The 13,934-nt window shown below is 40.6% G+C and overlaps 1 pseudogene; it reads right to left on the bottom strand.

Annotated features, from left to right (window-relative positions):
• Positions 1-3,635: 3,635 nt before the first annotated feature.
• On the bottom strand, positions 3,636-10,280 carry LOC110742250 (annotated as a pseudogene).
• Between the last annotated feature and the right edge of the window lie 3,654 nt (positions 10,281-13,934).

Here is a 13,934-nt window from a genome sequence, read left to right as displayed (position 1 = left end):
TGTCCCTTCTGTGGCAATCAAGCTGCTAACCAGAACTGACCTTCTCCGCTTGACACAATGTAACCTGCAGAGCTTTAAAGGGAGGGGTTTTCCATTCCATCCTTGGAGACAGAACGCCTCAAGTGCAAACACATTCCGTGTTCAAGACTCTCTCACCTAATACTGTGTGAGCTAAGATTAATAGCAACTGACAATATTCTTAAGGGGTATATAGCTAAGTTCGATTAATGTATCATAAAAATCCTCATAAAAGCAAATTATTTTAAGTCTAAAGTGGGGATTTCTAAAAATGAAAATGTGTCAGAGCCTTTTTGAAAGGTGTTTAGCCACAACAGCTAATGCCGTTGTGCTTTACTCAGCCGTCAAATTGCTCTGGGGATGACATGCAGTTACTTCTCCAGACCTCAGTGTTCTTTCGGTAAAAGAATGGCATGTCAACATGTTACTAATCCAAAGTGCCACATAGCTCCAGCTCCAAGAGTCATTTGTCACTGAATGAGAAAAAGGGGGCCAAGGATAGTATACTGGGATCTTTCTGCTTTGATTAAAGCTTATAAAGAGAAGATAATGGTGTGAAGGCACCAAGAGATGGAGGAAGAGAAACAGAAGTTGTGATATTCCCCAAACCATGAAGAACAGGGCTTTACACATGCCGGGTACTTTAGAAGTTTTACATACATGAAGTCACAGCAAACCAGAAGATGCTACACATCAGCTTGAGTAGTGGACAGAGGTCGAGATTCCCCTTATCCGTGGGAGATAATTTAAGAACCACCCGCCCCCCCCCCCCCCGTGGATGTCCGGAACTGCAGACAGCACTGAGCCCTATACATCCACCATATTCTATCCATGCATACATACCTATGATCAAGTTGAATTTAGATTAGGCACAGTAAGGAAGAGCTTGACAATAAAACAGAACACCTAAGACAATATACTGTGGCTATAACTTTCAGTTTGATGTGTGACAGAACTTGCAATTTTTTCCTTCATTATTTCAAAGAAAGTTTTTCTTAACATAGAACTTGGCAAACTACTCAGCTTATGAGGGTTTTCCTCTCCTTAAGTCAAGAACTTTCACCTTTTTACTCAAAGCAAGCACCTCGTAGCCTCTTTGGCACATCTAAGTTGCCAACTTCACGGCTCCATCTCTTCGGGGCCATTAAGAAAAATTACTGAGTTACTTGAATCCAAGCACTGCGAGCCCGCCACAGTCGACGACCCAGACAGCTACTGATTGACTCGGGGCAGCACAGACAGCGTGAAGAAGCCAGACAAAAGGACGATCCATGTCCTCTGCAGGACAAGAGTTCACCACACTACTCAAAATGGTGTGCAATTTAAAATGAGATTTTTCATTTAATGTTTTTAAACACGGTAGATAGCAGGAACCTGGCAGATTGCAGGTAACAAACTGTGGAAATGAAAGTGCTGAGAGGAATACTATGTCAGAATTCTTTACCTCAAAGGTTCACCCTAGGGCTAGAGACTAAAATGATCTTAAAAGCATGAAACTTAAGGAGAATCTAAGTGATCACTGGAAAATAGTGATCACAAGAACCAGAAGACAGGAGTCAGTCCAGTTAAACAGTGCAATAGCAGAGAGGGAAACCGGTCTGATTCCAAGACTCGAGACTGAAGAGAGGACATGATCAAGGACAGTGTGAATCATGTCAGAAAAGGCTCGAAAGCAGGAATTAGCAGGCACCTGGGGTGAAAGAAAGGGGAGAGTCCAGTCTAACCAGTCCATGGAGAGCCGAGGTGTGTGGGGTGGAGTGTGGCTGGAAAGTGAAGGCGGAGAGACCAGAACTCAGTGTTGAGAAATTGAGAAATAAGGTGTAAATGGGAATTGTTTCCGTAAGAAAGTTACATGCTGAAATAGGTACTTAAGAAAGATCTGGCAGTTTCAGTCTTGTAAGTGTGAGTAGCAATTAACATTAATCTTAAGTGTTCATAGCCACAGTGGGCTTTGGCCACGGAACTCCTTTTCTACCTACTACACAAGCTACTCCTGTACCTCCCCACCCCCCCGCCACCCTTGGTCTACTTTTATGAATGAACTCATTTGGACCTTGCTTCCTATGTTAATCAGATTTTATCCACTTCTCTTCCACAGCAAATGTGAATTTCTATTTTCCTTTACCTTATCTCCAGTTCTAATTGCATACTGCCTTAGATACCCCCTCTATCTGCATATTTAAATGGTAACTTGTCATTACTGGAAAAGTAACCTACTTTCCCCTCCCATCCCAACCGACATTTTGGAAATTTTCCGTGTGGAAAGTTAGGCATAAGATAGAAGAGGTTTTCTTTGCTTTAAGAAAAAAAATCAGCACTATAATGGCAAGTAGGTAGCATTTATTGAACACTTACTATGCCAAGAAATTAGTTCAGTTTGAGGAATATAGGTTTTAATGCTAGATGCCAACTTACCTAAACTATATTGCCAAGGATCATCACCAATGGACTAGTAAGAAATAAGTGCATCTGGTTTCCTGGAGTATTGAGAGTAAAAGGTCTAGTTCGTGTGGCGGAAAGTAGAAATTAAAGGATCTGGCATATGGCCCATCTAAGTCCACTCTGCTAACACTGTAGAAGAGGAAATGGAGAGTGAGGGCTTGGAGGATTACACGGCAGCAGCAGTGGTGAGCTGAGCTGAGTGGCAGACACCCGCAGCTACAAACACAACGCACTCATGCCCACCCTACAAGTCTGAGCTTCCAGCATGTCCACATCTGCCCCTGGGCTCCAATTATTCAACTCAACTGGCTTTTATATGCCATGCTAAGATGGCTTGGCTTCTAGGAGACCCTTTAATAGTATTTTTTTAAGATTTTATCTTAGGCACATGTGGATGCCCTATAAGGTAAATAGAAGAGGAAGGTTAGAATGAAATAAAAGGAAAAAATATTTCCCTCCAAACATGCAGAAAGTCTTCAGCCACACCTAAATACATATGAAAGGGAGCAATTGTCATTTAAAATGTAAATTAAAATTTTAACAAAATATTCAGAGGGCAATCTATGCTTATCCAGTAATACGCACACTTGCTACCAGTTAAAGTCTGAAACTTTCTTCCAGCTGTCAGCTTTTACAACGCCATTTTCCTCCAGTAAATCTCTTCATATTATTCTAAACTATTAGATTTCCCTTAGCTTCCCACGTTTCATGCTAAATGCCCCTTTTTCAGTCATCTGTTTGCCGATTATTGAATATATGCATTTATGCTTCTTGATCCTGAGAAGGACCACTGCTTCGGTTATCAGCAGATAAGCTCACAGTAAGGTAGCCTTCTAACAGTTACAGAGTAATACCTAAAGGAAACATCCCAATATCTGGGTAATGTTCTGTTTTTCATGAAATCTAAGATCCTACCTCAGATAAGCTGGGTCCAAGTCTTTCTAAAGCAGCAGTGGAAAGTCAGACCTCTTAAATACATGTGTGTGGGGGTGAGGCTAGGTCAGAAAGTCTTCACTAATAGATTCCCAAATCCCCCAGGAAGAATTCTGGCTAGCAATTAACCAGGTTGACTGGGTTACCATGAATTTTAGAAGCAGCCCATCCCTTTCTTGCAGAGGGTGCATTGTTTTCCCAAGGAAAGGACTGGAATTGTTTCTTGCTATTTCATCGTGAAAATGTCTTACTGAATCTTGGCATCTCTCCAGAGAGATTTTTGAGAAGTGATCTGGGGACAAGAGCCCTGGCTCTAAATCGAAATTTTTAAAATTTCTTTAAAAAAACCTGTTTTCTCAAAAGTCACTGGCATATTTTGTTTGGGGAGAAATATTTAGTTGTAAATATAAGTGTGAACCAAAGAGCATTGGAGCCAAGTCTCAGTGTAGAGGTTTCTGGTGCCGAGGTTGAGGATGCACCTGGGAAAAAGGAACAAAATGACAGGAGCATCTGAGATTTGTGCTTCTTCCAAAGAGGGTTGGGGAGATTTCAATATTTAAAAAGGGAAACAGTGGGCATTTGAGAAAAACTGGATAAATGAAGTAAGTGGTTGCCTTCTTTCAAGGCTTTGATCAGTGTTCACTGAATTCGCACTTTAGATGTGAAAGGAGAGGGTTTAGAGGAACAGTCAGCTGGGCATTCACCTCCTGCTCAATCTGGATTTGTATATAAACGGACACAGAGGGAAGTCAAATATGCATTTCTTTCAGGGAAGTGGAGGGATGACTCCCAAGGCCTGTCTGTCCACTGCCTCTGAAGATAAGCCGCTCATTTACATTGTCAGCACAATATTCAACAGAATGGTTTTAGAGTCAAGATCTTTGGGCCAGCAAGGAATTTCCTTGGGAGCAAATTGTGAGGGAGGTCCCTTGGGGAGGGATGTAACCTCCCTGTGTAGCTATCCATTCGGGAACAGTATGGAGTCTGTAGCTATCCAGTCAGGAACAATATGGAATATAGTTTTGCATGACAGTTCCCAAGCTTGACTTTTCCCTTTGGCTGAGTTTGGGTCCCAAGAGTTATTTTCCTTCTACTTTCTCCTATCTTCTATTTTCACAAAAGTATTTGTTACACAGGTTAAGTGTTCTTCAGAACTATTTGTCTTATGCATAGTACAGAATACTGAGTTCAGTAGGAATAAAGGAGACATGAGAAACTAGAATGAGGGAAAGGATGCAATGGGTAGAGAAGTGAGGATAAAACAAGTTATACATTTTCTAAAAATTTTTCACAAGAGTATATTGATATTTAAACATTAGGAAAATTGAACTTCCTAACATTTCCCTAATGGGGAAAAGGTGGTCTTGTTTGGGGAGCAGAACGACTTCCGTAACAGTAATAACATCACTGAATGCTTTTCATGCATTCAGTCGGCTAATGGGCACATTACTTACCATTTCCAGTCATCACAAATCCATTCGACACATACCTTATACCTCATGCCCCATGTTACAGATACAGGGTTTTCTGTATACCTTTTCAGCCTTTAGAATGTGATTCAATAATTCTTCCTAAAGAATATTTTATGTGTCATCTATAAAGTTCTCCAACTAGCTATTGGATTGATTGGATAGACTCTTCCCTCTGGTGTGATGTGTCTACAGAGCCACAAATGAGTTACGATCAATATTGATCCTCTACAACCCTGGATTGGTCTCAGTGCCCGATTTGGCTACAGCCACAGGGGTGTTGATTCTGCTGTCAACAGCCAGTTTTCCTCAATGTGCCATAAAACTATATTTTTATAGTTATGTCATGAAAGTGTTTGAGAAGTGCTGCTATGTCAATTAGGGTGGGCTTCTATTAACTTTCCTAAGGAAAAATACGACCTGTGAACAATGTATTGATTGGTATTAGTTTCTAACTCATGTGTCACAAATGTTTTGTCTAGCATTGAACTTAGTTATCTTGTAAAAATAGAGTAACTTATATAAAAGGTATTTTGTGGCATCTCGATCTTTTCATGTTTTTTTCTCTTTTCTTTCCCTTTAACTCTTTAAGAAGTAATCCTTTTATATCAGTAGGTATAGACTTCGTTGCTACAAGCTAAGAGTGACTCCCACAGTTTGGAGTTTAGCTTCTCAGTGTTTTAATTGCAAATAATTCTGCCTGCCCACTCACTCCACTCCACAGTGACACTTGACATTTAGGGTCGATCTGTATTTGGAAAAACCCTGTTACCATAAGACTTAATTTTTAAGGGTTCTTTGTATATTTCTAAAGATATTGGCCCTCTGCTCACGTCTCTGAAAGATACTTAATCTGTTTTCACACTGCTATAAAACACCCAAGACTGGGTAATTTATGAAGAGGTTAAATGGGCTCACAGTTCCACACGGCTGGGGAGACCTCACAACCATGCTGGAAGGTGAAGGAGAAGGAAAGGCATGTCCTACATGGCAGTAGGTAAGAGGCATGTGCAGGGGAGCCACCCTTTGTAAAACCATCAGATCTCATGAGACTTATTCATCATGAGAACAGCATGGGAAACCCTCCCCCCCAGGATTCAATTACCTCCCACCAAGGCCCCTCGTACTATATGGGGACTATAGGAGCTAGAATTCAAGATGATATTTGGGTGGGGACACAGCCAGCCCATGTCAGACACATTCCAATAAGTTCTTAACTGGAGGTTCTGGCAAGAAAAAAAGTTATATGCTGAGGTTGCTGAGATCTACAGTAAGAATCATCTTCTATCTTTGAAATTGTGTAGAAGAAAAACACATTTGTGGTAATTTTGCTGTTGCACCTCAAACTGCAAAACTTACAGCCATGGTGTGTGATAAGTGTTTAGGTAAGAAAAAAACGCATTACATTTAAGGTAGAAGATGAGCAAATATGTGTTGAGACCGACATCAGGTTCTATACTATGGTTTCAGGCTTCCCTCGGGAGTCTTAGAACACAGCCTCCGAGGATAAGATGGTGACTGCTATCTTTGAAATATGGTATTTGATGAGTTGATTCTTTATATGGTCAATGGACAGTGTCTAAAGGGGAGAAGTCGGGAGAAGTCAGGGAAGCAGCTGAAGACGACCGTTTCTTTTGTCTTGACTGAGCGGAGCCAGAAACAGCCTACTCCGTGATTTTTAGTGGAATGCACAACCTTGTTAAAAGCTGATGGGCAACTACTAAACCCCAACTTTATGCCTACGCCATCCCAGACTCTTCATCGTTCAGAACCTTCATTCCTTTCAAAAATGAAATCCTTAAAATCCCAGGCAGCTTTCCAAACCTCAAATGCCCCACAGTTGCTGGCATGGGGGCGACTTGTTTCCAGGCAGAGAATATTTAAATTCAAGGGCAATGACAGTCTTGTATCCTTCATTTCAAATCTCCAGCAGCATATGCAGTTTCTTTAGAAAGTGGTTACCTTTCCTGAGGACACACACCTCCCCACCACCTTCTGTAGGGCCCCCCTGGACATCCTTGTTCCTAAGGCTATAAATGAGTGGGTTGAGCATGGGAGTGAGGATGGTGTAGAAGGCAGACACAGCTTTGTCCTGCTCAGGGTGTGGTAAGAGTGAGGCAGCACATGTGTGCCATGGCAGCCCCATAGAAGAGGCCGACAACCACCATGTGTGAGGAGCAGGTGGCCACAGCCTTTCGCCTCCCCTTCTGCCTCACTCATCCTATAAACAGTCATGAGAATTCTTGTGTACTGAGGCTGAGATGACAGAGAAAGGGATGAGGAGCATCATAATGCAACAGACATACATGGCTGTCTCGTAGGCCGACGTGTCCGTGGCAGGAGAGCTTCAGAAGGGCAGGGACCTCGCAGAAGAAGTGGTTGATCTCCCGAGAGGCACAGAAGGGGAACTGCATGGTGACGGGGGTGAGCAGGAAACCATCCACAGACCCTTCCAGCCAGGCTGCCGCCACAATCAACCAGCAGACCCTGCGGCTCATGAGGACAGGGTAGGGGAGAGGGTTGCAGACGGCTATGTAGCGATCATAGGACATGAGTCCTAGGAGGAAGAACTCAGCCCCTGCTAAGGTCAGGTAGAGGAAGTGTTGGGCAGTGCATCCTGCAAAGGAAATGGCTCTCTGGCTCATCACCTGGTCCAATCAGCATTTTAAGCATCAATGGAAACACAGTGATGTCCATGAGGGAGGCCATTTGAGTGGAAGATGGAAGGAGATGACAAAGACCAGGAGAACGAGGGCAAAGAGAAGCCAGGGCAAACGGGCGTTGCTGAACAAACCCAAGAGGATGAAGTCGGCATACACGGAATAATTGCCCCGCTCCATAGCTCTGTAGGGTACACAAGAGAGACATATCGGTTAGGTTGGGAAAGGTGTCTGATTTACCTAAAACATTATGAAGCAGTCATGAACAAACCAAGGTAAAGTCATCTTCCTGAAGCTCATAACAATTTCCTGAGAGCTGCCTGAGCAGGATTGTGCTACATCTCATAGTTCAGGATGATTTTCTTGATTTGGTGACTATTTAGAGTTCATGATGAAACAATCTTTCTGTTCATGACCACATTCACTTCTATCTTTCGAGTACCACCTTACATCGGGGGGATGCACTTAAGGAACCAGCCTGATTGAATAGGAGAGGGTGGTGGGAGGAAAGGAGGATTGTCCCCATCCTAGACTGTTCTTATACTAGACTCGAGTTCTCCCAGTTTGAATATCACCAAGAGTACATATGTTGCCTATTGAATAACTGCATTGATCTGACCTAATTTCTACCATTCTGGACACGTTTGTACATTGTCAAATGCGAGTGCTCAACTTATCAGGCAGCATATTTGAAAACGAGCCTGCGTTGAATAAAAGAGCTGAGTTATGAGAAGTCCTTCAAGAATTCATAGGAAGAAATCACGGGAGAAAATGTTTAGGGTCAAGCCGTGTTTGCTTTCCTTCTTGCAGCAGAAAACTACTAGTTAACATACGACTTGTTAACAATTAAGTTAAATGGTAGTATAACATTTTATGAATATTAGAAATAGTGTATCCCAAAAGGGATCTCAAACCTCGAAGTTAGATTATGCATGTATAATACATATCGTTAAATCTTAACTCATGTGTCCCTAAATGCGGTATGTGGATAGCTTCTCTGCATCGTACGGAGCTGCACTGTCCAGTGGAGCCCGAGACATGATGCTCCAAAGTCAAGATGCGCCGTCAGTACAAGTTACATTAAGAATTCCAAATCTTGTTAAAAATATATGCAGCATAGCTCCTTAAAACTTTATATTGATTATGTGGTAAATATTTTAGATACATTTGGATCTAGATTAAAATTTTCACTTATTTTACATTTTTGATGTGGTTACTAGAAAATTTAGAATTATCTCTGTGGCTCCCCTAGGATTTCTACTAGACAGCTCTGGTCTAGAGGTATCATCCCTTTCTGAGAATACGACGGCTCCAAGTACCTTCATCCAAACAAGTCCTCCAGAATGAAACAACCCAAATTATAATTGAGCCAAGAAATTTAGGTGCGATACCAAATTAGAAAAATATCTACTTGTATATGCATTCACCTGCAAATAGTAATAACCGATTCATAAATTTTACATTTCTGAACAACTTTGTAAGATACTAGACCATTCTACAGTTGAAAACGAGGCTTAAGGAAACTTCCCCAGAGGAACATGGTTCTCTTCAAACAGTGACAGTGTAATTGTTCTATGCTGTTCTCCAACAGGACAAAGTAGACATCAATTCCTTCCTCCCACAAACATTTCCCAAGAGGCACACTGGGTAAAGCCCAAGTTTGATATTCCAAAAGGACCTGAAAGAATGTAAGACATCATCTGTCTTCAGGAAGCCTAGAATCAAGGCACATGAACGTATGCAGTATGTGTGACCACAGGTGCACTTTCAGAATGGTTTGAAGACCTCTGCAGTTTTGACTTATTTGGTATGTGAACAAAGGACAACAAAAATGATGGAAGCTGCAGCCCACTGGCTGGTAGACAGGAAACTCACACCAGGGCCCCTCGGTACATTCCACCACAACCAGGCCACAATGGACAGATGGAAAATGATGAAAATTCAGTTCTCAGCCAGATTTTTACTGATGAAACCCACATTATATCCTTATGCATTTTTCAGTTCTCATTCTTGAAATGTTACCAAACTTTATGCCAGAGCTTTCCACCAGCTGTTTTATTATTTTTAAACCGTGTTAAACCATTGGGGAAATTAAAGGCAAACACTTAGCAGCAATTCGTATGATGGAGAGGTAAATGCTCACCCAGACCTGGTTGTCCACAATTTACTAAGAACAAGATCCTTGGAGGGCTATGCTCGTTATTTCACAGTAAATTCAGAGAATGCTGGAACCTACTGGAGACCAGCCACAGTGACTGCTATTGGTCCACTGGGAATATTACAGCTCAAGAGGAAAAAATGGGTCCAAAAATATGCTTATCAGGGCAGCTGTGTCCCAAAACCCTGACCATTAATACTCCTGGCCCTGAAACTTGTTAATGAGACCCCAAGGATCTCCCCAGCTTTCTTCACAAAGGGAAAGGGGAGATGTGAGTGGCTCCGTAACCACTCAGATTTTAAAACCATCTTCCACTCTTGTCAGTGTTGATTCATTCCCTGTATTTTAAAAATTACCCAGTATAACATTTAATACTTGGGAAAGAAAAAAGGAATCAACTGGGGTTACTCCATGCCTCAAGTAATAACTTTTTATGTCTATGCATAATTTCAAGCTTTGGTAAACTTCTAACTTTATATATACTTAATATTTAGCACCTTTCCCACATAGTCTTTATACAGACTATTGCTGTGACTGAATATGACACTCAACTTAGAAACATGAATGTAAACCAAGTTTGCATATAATATACAATATTGTGAAGTTAATTCTCCGGTGTAGCTCATGGAAAAGTGTACGATGCTTTAGAAGCCCATCAACGTTAGATGTTTAACAGTAACAGAGCACACTTACGGCTGCATTGTGCTTGCCCGTGTTTAGCACTAGTATCTCAACTCACGTTAATAGGGATTTCTTTGATTACTAAGAAAATTGAACATATATTTTTGTCTATTGATTTTCATGACCGTTTCTATATAAGGTGATTTGTTAAAATTAGTGTCTTCTATAGAAAACATTAATATTTAGTAATATTCTGATGTACTATTTAGTGCAGCTATTTTGGCCCCAAGGTTACTTAAAATTGTAACTGATGTTTAGGCCAAAAAGTTTTGAAGTATTTAAAGACATCATTCTGCATGCCGAATTTTTGAAAAATATTTTCCATCCAGGTATGTGATTTGTACAATTTTACTTGAATTTTAAAAATGCATATTTTTATGCATTTAAAATCTTTGGTCTAGACATTAAAAATTATGCAACTATTAGTTTATGAGGTCAATCCAATCATCATGAATTTGTATCTCAAGATCATGCCAGTGAGTTTATCTAATTGTGGTTCAAATAAGCACGAGTCCAAGTGTGATGAGCAGGAATGACTTAAGTTCCAACAGTTCTCCTTGTGGATGTGGGAACACCCTCATCACGCGTGAATTCTGGTATAAGTGGGTACTAAGTAAGTGAGCGCCAGGTTAGCCTTAAGATAGTAATAGCAACAATTAACTTTGGGCATCTCACCCTCCTCTGCTGTCCATGTTTCTCTCAAATAGATCCAACAGCAGGTAGCCAATTTTCTTCTTTTTCATTTTTGATGTTGTCATTCTGTCAGACTCTTGCTCGGCATCAGAGATTGGCAACAATTCTTGGTGACCATCTAACTCAGAATAAGCGTTTGAGTGCTGCTGCCAAGCTAGACAGGAGATGAGGACAACAGGCATAAAAAAAGTATCTTGAGAGAACAGAACAGGGCAATGGTAACCCAGACTGTAAGACATTAAATTCTCTGTATGAGATTCATCATGTTTCCTCCCCAGAAGTATCTTCACATGAAGTGTCACTTCTAGTTGTGGAAAACATTTTCTAAATTAGGATCAATTTCAGGAATCTTTGGAACGGTCAAGAAGTTTTAAGGCTGAGAGATTGTCTTGAAGCAGACCAAGGGCATGATCACCTTCAGTCTCTAGAGAAGTTGAACTGAGTTCTTCCCCTGTCTATTCCTACCCCTTGAAACTTTATTCTTGGCATTTGCTATGTAGCATTGTGAACATTAAACAATTTTTAATCAGAAAGCCGGGTTTGTAATCCTATCTTCATTGATAAGCTTCTGGATGTCTGGCAAGGCACTCACGTTCTGTTCTATCAGCCTCTGGGAATTTCTAAGTATGGGGCAAATGGTTTCTTGGAGGATAGGGAGGGACTTCCTAAACCATTTTTAGAGATACTTATGAGGTACCTAAGAAGGTGGCATACTACAAATTAGATAAGCTCTTTATAAAGATGTTAAAATTGTATAGGTGAATATACATTGCAATAAACACTTTGTTGGAATCATTACAGATCTGTATAGAATTCAAGTAATCTGCTACATTCTAATGTACACAAGATAACAGTCCATAACGGAGAAGAAACAGGATCAAATTATTTAAGAGTAGCACTATCCACAAGTATCTCCAGTTCAAAGTCAGACCTATCAGCTTCAGCATTCTCCAGTATTTGATTTGAACCAACTTTCTAGTAAGTCCAGAATCTAAAGCATCCTGTGATTGATCAGCATCAAGACTGCAAACTTACCTTACACAGTATCTTCCCCAAACACAATGATCTGAATATTTAGAGAAAAACCTTAACAAAACTAAGGTAGTAAACAGTTGTTCAGCATTTCCTTTTATGTAGTAAGTGTGGAGAACTAAGAGGCATCCATTCTTCTATATTCTGTATTTCAAACTTGTTTTCTGAGCTGAAACAGAAGAGTGCAGGCAGGGAGTGTCTGAATTCAAACACGGTACAGTGGATAAGGCATGGAATTACATCTTGTTGGCGGCAGAAAGATCAAGGTCAGTCCCTAACTATTGTAAGATTTTAGAATGCAGTGATAGGTGAATACTTTGAAGATCTAGAAACAGACCAGCCTGAATCTGTAAATGCCCAATACTAATGCAAAGTTGACAGCAGCTACATTATATGCAGGCTGCTAAGATCGAGATCCAGCGACTTACACAGGAGAGCTTGCATCACGGTGATGGCTAGTACTCCCACTCAGGAGATAATTGACATCAGTATGTCTCTGGGGTCCTTGTCCCTAAGCCTGCAATTTACAACATTCATGCAAATGTGACAAAACTCCTTCACCTTAAAAATGTAACCTCAATTTACAAATTAAACACCCAGATAAAGTTAGGATGCAGGCCCTGCAATTAAATTGCTTTTACTTCGTTCATGACATTGTTTTGAAAGTTTTTTTCCCCCCACACTTCCAACTTTTAGGCATTTCTCTGGAAATAGAAATCCAGTGTTTCTAAGTATTAATAGTCTTGCATTTTGGGCCATTCCCAATCTCTCTCAAGTACTATGTCATCCTGTCTTTCTTGTAACTTATAATACGTAAGAAAACTTTCAGCTTTGCAAGCATTTAAATATACAGGTTAGTAAAATAAGAGAAGCTGATCTGAGTTACTTCAAAATATCAAGACCTTTTCTCATTCCAGTCTTCACACAAGGGCCCACACCAATTCCTGGGAGGGGAGGGGAAACTTGCAGACCCTGCAGTCTCACAGCTGCACCCAGCCTGCATGATCTTGGCTTTCATGTAATTCATTATTTACCTCACTGGTGTTTAAGAATTCAAGGCTACAAAAATCATGATTGCACGGGTATAATACTCAGTGAAAAAACAAATTACACCTTTAAAAAAGCTGATGAGTACCACAAATACATAACACTCTTAACTGGTTGACCTACACCACTTCCCATTTTTTCCCCCCCAAATGGCTACATACTATGTACTCCAAGATATTTTCTATATAGCAAGAGATGGTTCCATCCTAGTATGGTTGGTTGAAATTTTTAAAAATTTGGTACTTTAGAAAATTGTCTTCCACTTTGTTTAGGATTGAGGTCCAATCTGAGAAAACCACTGTTAAATTACTTTTGTATGACCTGCCCTTAGCTTTCCTCCCACCAAGAGTTGACTTTAGAAAATATTTGAAACTAAGAAAAATGATTGAGCAGTTGAAGAATGAGCTTTGCAAAATGTTTTAGGCTGAGACACGCGAGCATGAGAATAACTTCCCTACCCAGCCCGGCTCAAATGCACAAGCCTGGGGGGTTGTTTAAAGGAATTTTATACTTTTAACCCACTGTGTTTTCCAGACTAGCTGATAAATTACCTAAAATGTTACAAGTTGTACAATGTGACCTTTACCAATTATCTTCATGTTCCGGGAATTTGAGATATAAAACACAAGGTATAGCTGATCAATAGCTCAGGTCAGCTTTAGAACTTCCTTTCCTCCCTTAAATGCCCCATAACTGCTGTTAGTTGGAGCGTTTATTTAGGGCTACTAGAATCTCAGATTGTATTTCTCAGTCTTGGCCCAAATAAACCCTACTTATGATTTTACCTGTTTTTTTCCTTTA

This window comes from Papio anubis, unplaced genomic scaffold (genome assembly GCF_008728515.1).
Source record: "Papio anubis isolate 15944 unplaced genomic scaffold, Panubis1.0 scaffold609, whole genome shotgun sequence".
NCBI lineage: Eukaryota > Metazoa > Chordata > Mammalia > Primates > Cercopithecidae > Papio > Papio anubis.
Note: the sequence above shows the minus strand (reverse complement) of the source record. Positions and strands in the feature narration are given on the sequence as shown.